Here is a 10714-nt window from a genome sequence, read left to right as displayed (position 1 = left end):
GCGTTGAAAGGAGAGAGTGAGGGAGGGGGCGCGGTCTACTGCGCGCGTGAGAGGGTGTTTGGGGGGCGCAGCGGCTGGATTAGGGTTTGGATTTTTCTGTGCGTGCACATTTTTTTCTGTGCGTTTTTAAAGAACCGACACAATAAATTATATTTTTCTGTGAGTGATGATTTTTTCTGTGTGTATATTGTCACGCACAGAAAAATCATACAATTTTTCTGTGGGTTTTCATATTTTTCTGTCGGTATATTTTGGAACCGACAGAAAAATCATAATTTTTCTGTGCGTGTCGAGAAAAACGCACAGAAAAATTCATCACCCACAGAAAAAATCGAGATTCCAGTAGTGACCACAACCACTTCATTTGTAGAGCCCAACCCATAGTTTCCAAGTTTTGGATACCCAAGCCACCGAGTTCCAAAGGCATTTGCACTTTCTCCCATCCCACGCCAAACAGCAGCCCCCATTGGCCTCTTTGCGACCTCGCCAAAGAAAACCTCGTCTTATTAACAATGATTTACGATTTGTACTAATTTATGATAAAATGAAAATACACATTCACGATACATGTGTTACAGTAATCTCATAAATTAGTATAGTAATTATTAAAATTCAAAGTGGCCATAGAACAGTAAGTCTCTCTCTGTATAGAGAGAGCCAAGTTGGGCTGTTACGTACCTGCTGGGCCACATAGGAGCTAGGAGGTTGTTAGGCTGCTGTGCTGCGCTTGCATTTGCACTATTTATTGTTTTGGTTGATCCATCAGGTCAGCCCGTGTTTTCTAAAAAAAAAAAAAAACAGGTCAGCCCGTGGGCTAAACTTCATGCCAACGTCTGACTTGAAATTCATGCCAGGTCAAAAAAGTATAGCCCGAGCCTGCCCGATGAGCTAATTGGGTCCGGCAAGGTCATGTTTTTTTTTTTTTGAGTGGGTTAGACCGAGGTCCAGGTGCACGTAGCTGCTTGACGTAATGACTCGGTACGGACAAACATGTGTCCACTGAGAAGCTTGGCTTACTATGCTTGGCCTTGCTTGTCCTCATTTTATCTCGTGGAACTGATGATTAGTGATTCATCAGCCTGCATAAAATTTGCTCCTCACACTTGAAAAACTATAATTAACAAAGTCCAGTTTTTCTATGGAAGGTTCAGTTGTGATGGTGGGCATTATTCCACCTTGGTAACAACTCAATGGACCATATTTTTAATTAATTAGTTATACCCACTAGTAGAGAACAGAGCTTTAGTCCCGGTGGGGAACCCCCTCTAGTCCCGGTTTCCCACCCGGGATTAAAGGGGGTCCTTTAGTCCCGGGTCAGGAACCGGGACTAAAGGAGGACCTTTAGTCCCGGTTCGTATTACCAACCGGGACTAAAGGTGCCTCGTGACATGCCACGATGGCCGGCACCTTTAGTCCCGGTTGGTAATACGAACCGGGACTAAAGGTTTTATTCCTTTTTTCTTTTCTTTTCAAAATAGGTTTTCGAAGTCGTATTGTACGCTGCTAATTATACATTTATACGCGCATATAGTATGTTTCGGTTCAAGCACAATGAACGTATTAAATCACACAATTCAAGCATAGAATATATATATATATATATATATATATATATATGCATGCATGCATTATATATATATTTACATGCATGCATGCATATGTGTATTTTACATTATATTATTTCATGTGCATATATTACAAAAAGATTGCATTACAATTATTGTGATATAACAAGTTTCCTCTCATCCTCTAGCTTGGCTTCCATGGCAGTGTTGGGTCGAAGTAGAACTCGCCCTTGGAATCGATGACCTGCTCATTAAAAAATCCGGCTATAGACTCTTGAATTGCTTTGATTTAGTCTTGCCGTATGACCTTTTCCTCCAACCATCGAGTCTACAGGTTTGAATTAAAGGAAAATAAATTAATATATGTACATATATATATAAAGACATAGTAACACAATCAATAATAATAATTAAATGAATATATAGTGTATTTTTAACGTACTTTGAGTCTCTCTGTAGGAGTTCTTTGGGAGACCACCTTGATAAACTTGCAAACATAGTAACCACAGTAGTTGTTTCCCTGTTCCTGCCTCAGACACCACTTTACGAGAAAAAGATTTGTCATCCAATCTGGTGACCCGGTGAAAGCTATATGTTTAATTAATAAAGATGATGCGATTCAGGGGACTTACTTTCAACGGGATTACATTCAGTGGCGCTTTGCATTTTTCCATGTGTTGCTTCTCAATAAAGGTTTTCCAAACACTGCCCAATAAAAAATTTACCACGTCATCAGATATAGTTAATCATCATGTTTGTGTGTATATATAGTTGCTAGAGATCCCGAAATTACCTCTGGATAATATCTATCATATCTTGGTAGTCTTGTTGTGGTTTTCTCATCGAGTCATAGATTATCAAGTGACTTTTCACCAGATCGATGTCCATCAATATTCAGTGATTGCTGCATGTGTTTATAGGATATAACGCATAACACTCATTAATTAACTAGAATCAACATATGAGCCATTAAGGATGATCGATATTATTAACACTCACTTGAAGTTATAGGGAAAGAGTATATCCTTCTTGTGGCGTTGGTTCACTAAGAAGTTCATGAGGTTACTCTCTGACTCAGACTTCCAATTAGTCTTTGGAGTAATTGGGTCTTTGAATACTATATGGGGATCAACAAAACCAATTTCATTGCAGCTTTCCTTTCTGAGCTCTATCATTGTAAATCTACATATATATAGTACTTGTTAGGATAATTTATATGCATATACACACATATGATGAGTTTAATAATAGATCGAAAGAATTATTACTTACAGGCAATAGCAGCTAATGATAACTTTGTCCAGAGAGGTCAGGTGGCATAGTTGATGAAATTCTGCAAAGTCAACATACATAACATCATCGCCACGGAACCAATGTTCGTCTCTAATTCTGACACCAACACAGAAGTCTCCACCGGTAGACGCCTGCATGTACCACTTGTTTAGCAGGTACATTTGCGTCCCCAGATCAGATAAGGCTTGAGGGTTGTATAGACTCTGGCCTAGTACAATTTTTTTTTTCCAAATATCAACCTCCGCCGCACTCTCAATGTTTCCATCACCAAACATCTCGTAAAGGTCGAGACCAGTCTCATCAATAAATTCACCAAGGTGATCCAAATCGACATCCGGACGTATGTTTGCCTGATGCATTAATCCTAAATTCGAACCATATTCATTACCAACAACTAGCGGGGGACTGATTGGTGCGCTTGTTGTCCGAGTTGGGCAACTCCTTTCCCTACCCGCTTCTTTTTTTGTGCCGCCTCAATTGACTTGGTGAGAGTGCGGTCATAGTCCGATAACGTTGATTTGGACGGCTTACGAGATTCCCGCTGTTGTTGCTGGTAAGAAGCCACCCTTTTTCTTAGAATATCTGGAGCTACAAAGAAGAACGGTTTCTCTGGGTTTCTACTTGCTTCTTGATTCTTTTTAAGTTTGTCATAGAATCTAGACATATCTTTTTTATATGCATCAGTTCCTTCTTCCTTCTCTTCAGATATTATTTTGGGAATAGCCCTTGGTTTCACTGTGGCTTTCTTTGCAGGCGGGGACTGGTTCTTCGTTTGAGGGGCTAGCCTCTTGCTAGGCTTCTTGGTAGGCGGGGGCGGGGGAGGCGTTGGAGACCTCCTTGGAGGTGTTGGCAGCGGCGTTGGAGACCTCCTTGGAGGTGGCGGCTGTGGCGTTGGAGACCTCCTTGGAGATGGTGTGGATGCAGCCTCGCCTTCCAACACAATGTCATCGTACAGAGCACTATGATGATCTGGCGATTGAACAATTGGATTTAGGTTGGGGGAGGATCTGCTACAAAAAAGGAATGACATATTATTATGAGCAGATTGTTAATTATTTAAGCCAATACAAATTAATGATGTAGTGTTTTCATCCGCACGTACCTATGGTGAGGTAGTTCAGGAGGAGGTGGAGCCTACATCCCTGGAATGATGATGTAGCGCTTGCGCCATAGAATGAATGTCTTCTCCACTTCTCCTAGAGTCTTCTTGCCATCACCTCCAGGAATGTCAAGAGGCAAATCACTAAAACCTTTTTCAGCTTTATCTACCGAGATGGTAGCATATCCTTCTTAGATTATATTCCCATGAATCCTTGGTGTCTTGGTTCGGTCGATAGGATTAACAAGACCGATAGCCACCTTGATTGTGGAATTCCCCTTCAAAATGTGTAGCTCACACGTTGTACAAGGTTCAGTGACATCATCCATAGGGAAGCGTAGTCCTGTGTCCCCTTGATTTGGTATCTCCGTGGAAGCGCAGCTGCTTTTCAACTGAACAAATTGGCTAATGTTGATTCCTGGCTCTGATGCCTGCTTGCTTGCACTCACTGCTATTTGCACTTGCCTTCTGATTTCCTCCTGCATTCTCGCTTCAAGGTTTTTTTCCCGCTCCTGTGCTTCACGCACCGCTTCCTCCAACCTCTGGAGCCGATGTGCCTCTTCTTCCTTCTTTCTCTGGTGGCTTCTGTAGGAAGGTCTGTCCTGAGGGAATCCATGCTCCCACGAGACACCTCCTTTGCCTCTAGTTCGGCCACCATGTTCAATAGTCCCGATGGCGTATGTCAGCTCATCCTTCTCTCTGTTGGGCCTGAACGCACCACTAGCAGTAACTCTCTAAGCATAAAACAATCTTTCTGCTGCTTCTTGCAGTCTTGCGCCATAAACGCACTTCCCTGTCTCCTGGTCTAGTGTTCCCCCATGAGCAAAAAACCAATTCTTTGCACGTTCTCCCCACTCGAGTGATTCTGGTCCGATACCCTTGGCAAGAAGGTCTGCTTCCATTTTGTTCCACTTCTTAAATTGTAGTCGGTAGCCACCTGATCCCAAGTTATGGTGGTATGTCTTCTGTTGGGCATTACGTTGGTTCTTTATCACCCGACTCACACCCTCTTCCGAAGTCTTGTACTATACAAACTCATCCCAATAGGGCCTCTGCTTTGAGATCGGGCCTGGGACAGTAAAATCTGGTGCTATGTTCTTCTTGACATACGTCGTGTATAGGTGTTTCTTCCAAGTCTGAAACTGGGTGGCCATCTTCTTCATTGCCCAATCCCTAACTTGCTCCTTCAATTCATCACCATCTATTATATCATCATAACCATCTGTTTGGAGCCTGAAATGTACCAAGACATCTTTCCAAATTAACATCTTGTCATGATCAGAGACAAAACTGATATAAGGAGCATTGGTCTTCTTCTTCCATTCACGGGTACTAATCGGGAGCTGGTCCCGTACAAGGTAACCATAGTGGTGCACAAATTTCATTTTATTCGGCCCCCCCGGTTCTCCTGTATCCACATTGAACTCCAAGATGATGAAGCGGCCCTCCAATGGCTTTTTGGGACCTCGAACATTTTTACTCTTCGTTGTAGTTGTTGATGTCGATCCAGAGGGCTACAAAACATAAACATTATTTTTAATGTCATGAGCACACATAAGACATATGATAATATATATAGCTAATAATAAAAAATATATACTTGGCCAATATGTTGTTGCTCATTTTGTTCAAGAGCTAAGTACTGACTCCCGTCATCTGCATCCTCTTGCACGTTATTTTTAGCACCATCATCGCCGGCAACTTGAGTGCTAGTGTTGATCAAATTCATCATCAACTCCTCCTCATCCATGTTTCTCGGGTCGGCCATCTAGCTTCAAAAAACAAAACCAATATATAGTACGTCAAATCTTTGCTTACATGCGTAAAATCTACGGACAATATGCATTATTAAATCTTGCCCCTCGGTCACGGACGCAATTCGCCACACTAGGGCTGTGGTGAACTGCGTCGGTACTAGGGCGAATTAGGGCTATACATAAATGGCCGAGGGCGAATTACGTCGGTGACTAGGGCGAACCACGTCGGTGACATCAACAGCGCGGTTTGCCCTGGTGTGATTGTTTAGCGTTAACGATAACGATAATACGAATGTTGATCGAATAGGCCGTGAGAGAGGGCGGTGTGACAAGAGTGGCGGTGCTCCACTCCGCCGTATATATGTCTGTACACATGGGTGAACGAGGGCGGCGGTGCTCCGTCGTATACATAGAAATGCATGGGCGAACGAGGGCGGCGGTGCTTCGCGACGTATATATACATGCATATGAATACAAATGGCGTATATATACATGTCGGCGCGGTGGCCAGTGTGCTGACGACGACGATGTGAGGCGGGCCGGTGTGCTGACGATGACGACGTGAGGCGGGCCGGGGCGGTGTCGGTGCATGATGTTGTGATCCTATGTACCATGTGAACCATGTAGTCATTCATCATATGAGAAAATTCTATGCTGATAATGTAAGTATAAGTCATTATGAAATGTAAGTATATGTGTCTTATTGCTAATATAACCATTACTATTTCCGAAATGATAAGAATTTATCTTCTTTTTGGACTTTTCTTTCTTGTGGCCCAAATTGTCTGTAGCCATGCATGCAAGTCCAACCAAAACTGCTTACATCATCACATGTGATATTTTTTTATAAACTAAAAAACACTTAGTTTACAAACTAGGTATCCAAATTGAGTTCCTATTTGACCATTATATATCCTACAACAAATCCTTCAAAAAAAAAGACCCTACATGAATATATTTGGATAAAATTTCGTTAACAAACATTGATCTATGAAGATAGAAAAAATTCTTGTATTGAGCAAAGGCAATGTTCTAGATTCATGAAACAATGTTCTACTTTCAAAAGAGAAATGTTTTCAGTTCAGGAGAACAAATTTCTACGTTTTAGATCTATTCGGTATCACAGCAAAATATAACATTTTTTGAAGTTTTCCGGCCACCGTCTGAGAATGTACAGAGAGACGAACTGATCACCTCGAGCTCGGCAGTGGAGGGCCTCGGACGCGCGCGAAGGAGGGCGCGGTGGAGGGCCATGGGCGCGCGCGGAGGAGGGGCACGGGCATGCGCGGAGGAGGGGCACGGGCGCGCGCGGTGGAGGCCGCATGAGGAAGAAGAGGGCGGCGGTGTCACGGAAGGTGAACGGACGGCGGTGTGAGGAAGAAGAGGGCGGCGGTGTTCGACGAGGAAGAAGACGAGCGGATCGATCTACGCCAGGCGCTGGCGGTTATATACCAGAGAGAATTACTCCCGGTGCCAGCCACCATCCGGGAGTAAAGGGTCTTTACTCCCGGTGTGAGTTACCAACCGGGAGTAAAGGTATACCTTTACTCCCGGTTGGTAACAAGTACTGGGAGTAAAGGGTTTTTTTTGGCGGGTCACAAAATTGCAGCCCACCTTTACTCCCGGGTGGGCTTCCCACTCGGGAGTAAAGGTGGCCTGTAGTTTCGTTTCCCGCCTGTTTTAAGCAATAGTCTTGTTAAATACAATAGAAATGCAATAGTTTTTGTTAAATACATAGTAAATTAAATAAAAGGCATAAAATTATTTTGTTAAAAATATGGATTTTCTTTTTCTTTATTGCACATAGGAAAAATCTATTACCTAGCTTTTTTTATTTTTTGTTACAATTATAAAACATAATGTAACTAATATTTATTATTTCGTTAATGCAAAAATGTAGTGTTTAATTAAAATTATTAAAACTATTGGTTTTGGACAGGAAATTTGTTTTCACATTATTTTAACGTTAATATTTTAATTTTTCATCACTCAATATCCTCATTTACCTTTTTGAGAGAGAAATCCCACCAAATCAAACATTGATTTAATTTGAAACATGACATAATAAACATCTAAATTCACAATTATTACATAATATCTCAAACACACACTACATTAAATCACTATATCATCAAGTGGGCATAGCAGTGAACTTCTTCTTTACGTATGTCCCTTGGTTATGATCGCGTCGTAACCATGGAGTGTCCTCATCATTTACCAAGATGCTAGGGTCTTTGTTCACTTTGAATGGCGGAATTCGGTCATCCTTTTCATAATCTTCTGACATGTCCGACTTGTCCTCAATTCCCACGATGACTCTTTTCCCTGAAAGAACTATGTGGTGCTTTGGCTCTTTGGTTGAGTCATTATCGTTTTCCCTCTTTTTGGTTTGGTAGATATATCATTGACATAGAACACCTGATTCACATCCTTGGCAAGGACGAATGGTTCGTCTTTGTACCCAATATTACTAAGGTCTACTGTTGTGGTTCACACCATTCTTTGCCTTCCATTGCAGCAATTCTAGTGTGGTTCCCAACTTTTTCTGCCCTGCATCATAAGTTGGGTACAATAATTTCTTGTGATCTTCTAGCATCCGCTCGAACTTGATCTTCTCCTTTTCACTTTCACATTCTCTTTGTGCGTCACGAATGACCTGAGAAAGATCATCAGCTGGCTCATCTTCTACGGCTACCTCTTCTTCAGCTTCTCCCATTGCAGTATCATTGAAGCACGCACCATCGGGAATAATATCATTGTCGTCCCATTGTTCTTCTTCACCTTCTTCCATTACAACACCGGTTTCTCCGTGCTTTTTCCAACAAATATAGTTTGGCATGAAACCCGACTTGAACAAGTGTGAATGAAGAGTCCTTGAGCAAGGATATTCCACCGTATTCTTACATATGGCACATGGGCAGCACATGAAACCGTCGCGTTTATTTGCCTCGGCCGCATGTAACAAAGAATGCACGTCGTTAATGAACTCTTTGGAGCGGCGATCAGCATTATACATCCAATGACAGCTCATCTGCATTACATGACATAAATACCATATTAAAACCTAGATCATAATTAATTATTTATACAACATGCGTGCCACCACAAAAGATACAAATTTATGAAAGCATCGCTACAATGTAGACAATCCCAACTACCACTAAAAGAATTAAAGCTAAAATACATTTCAGGAGCACAAGGATTTCGCGACCAATCTCAACTAAAACAGACAGATCCCCCGATTATGCAACATCTTTGGGCTTCTTTGGCTGGATCACTGCCTCATTAGCCGCCGTATCTGCCTGTTGTGCAAGATATTTTTGCACGAGTTCAATATACTCTTCCTCCCAGTAGAAGCCTGAATATCGTCCACTGCCATCCCACTGAAATTAAAACAAAAAATTAGAACTTTAATCACAACCATCATGAAAATAGGTATAAACTAACCATAATCATTAAATACGATAAAATAACTCACATTGCGATCCGGACACTTGTAGAAGATACGATCCTTGTTGGGACCCTTCTTCTTCACTCGGTACTCCATCACAATCTTCGTCTCATCACGACACTTGCCGCATGGAATGAGAGGGAGGCCCGGCCTAAGTCGCTTTGGAAACCCATGAGAGGCCGAGGACCCGAAAGCAGTTGCCATCTACTCTCTATACTCATTTTTTAATACACTATAAATTTCTCCTTTTATAAACAAATAAAATTAAGAAACTATAAAATTATCTAGATCTCTATACTCATTTTTTAATACATTATAGCTCAAAAACATGTTTTAATAAATAACCATCCGTACTAGTTGACCTTGCTTATGTGATCATCTCGGCGAGCATTTCTCCACCGGACGGCACCGTACTTGGTCAAGGAAGAGCTCCGATTCTACGAGGAAGGGAACACGGTCTTCCACGACCGTTGTCGCTCTCCCTCGTAGAATCAAAGCTCCTCCTTGATATCCGTTACCGCTCGGCAGAGAACATGCTCGCCGAGATGAACACGGTCCGCAAGTTCAACTAGTACGGATTTTCTATAATTTTCTAACTATTTTCTAAGTTTATATTTATATATACTACGTTTAGGTACGGTGATTGACAGACTACTGCGATGATATCGGGACATGTGAATAAATAACCATCCGTACTAGTTGACCTTGCTTACGTGATCATCTCGGCGAGTATTTCTCCACCGGACGGCACCGTACTTGGTCAAGGAAGAGCTCCGATTCTACGAGGAAGGGAACACGGTCTTCCACGACCGTTGTCGCTCTTCCTCGTAGAATCAAAGCTCCTCCTTGACGTCCGTTACCGCTCGGCAGAGAACATGCTCGCCGAGATGAACACGGTCCGCAAGTTCAACTAGTACGGATTTTCTATAATTTTCTAACTATTTTCTAAGTTTATATTTATATATATACTACGTTTGGGTACAGTGATTGACAGACTACTGCGATGATATCGGGACATGTGAATAAATAATCATCCGTACTAGTTGAACTTGCTTACGTGATCATCTCGGCGAGCATTTCTCCACCGGACGGCACCGTACTTGGCCATGGAAGAGCTCCGATTCTACGAGGAAGGGAACACGGTCTTCCACGACCGTTGCCGCTCTCCCTCGTAGAATCAAAGCTCCTCCTTGACGTCCGTTACTGCTCGGCAGAGAACATGCTCGCCGAGCTGAACACGGTCCGCAAGTTCAACTAGTATGGATTTGCTATAATTTTCTAACTATTTTCTAAGTTTATATTTATATATACTTTAACCTTCTTTCATGTAAATATGCAAGCTTGAAGTGATTTTGAACTCAAATTGCTTACAAATGAAAAAAACCACAATAAAGAACCATATATATATAGTGAACAAAATGGCATAAGACAATGGTGAAAAATGAGAGTATGAGATTGGTAACCTTTACGACTGAAGAATCGACGGAGGAATCGAAGAATGGATGGAGGAACAATGGAGGGAGGGAGGAAGCAAGAACACTAGTGCAGT

The sequence above is a fragment of the Miscanthus floridulus genome, unplaced genomic scaffold (genome assembly GCF_019320115.1).
Source record: "Miscanthus floridulus cultivar M001 unplaced genomic scaffold, ASM1932011v1 fs_573_1_2, whole genome shotgun sequence".
Classification (NCBI taxonomy): Eukaryota; Viridiplantae; Streptophyta; class Magnoliopsida; order Poales; family Poaceae; genus Miscanthus; species Miscanthus floridulus.
Note: the sequence above shows the minus strand (reverse complement) of the source record.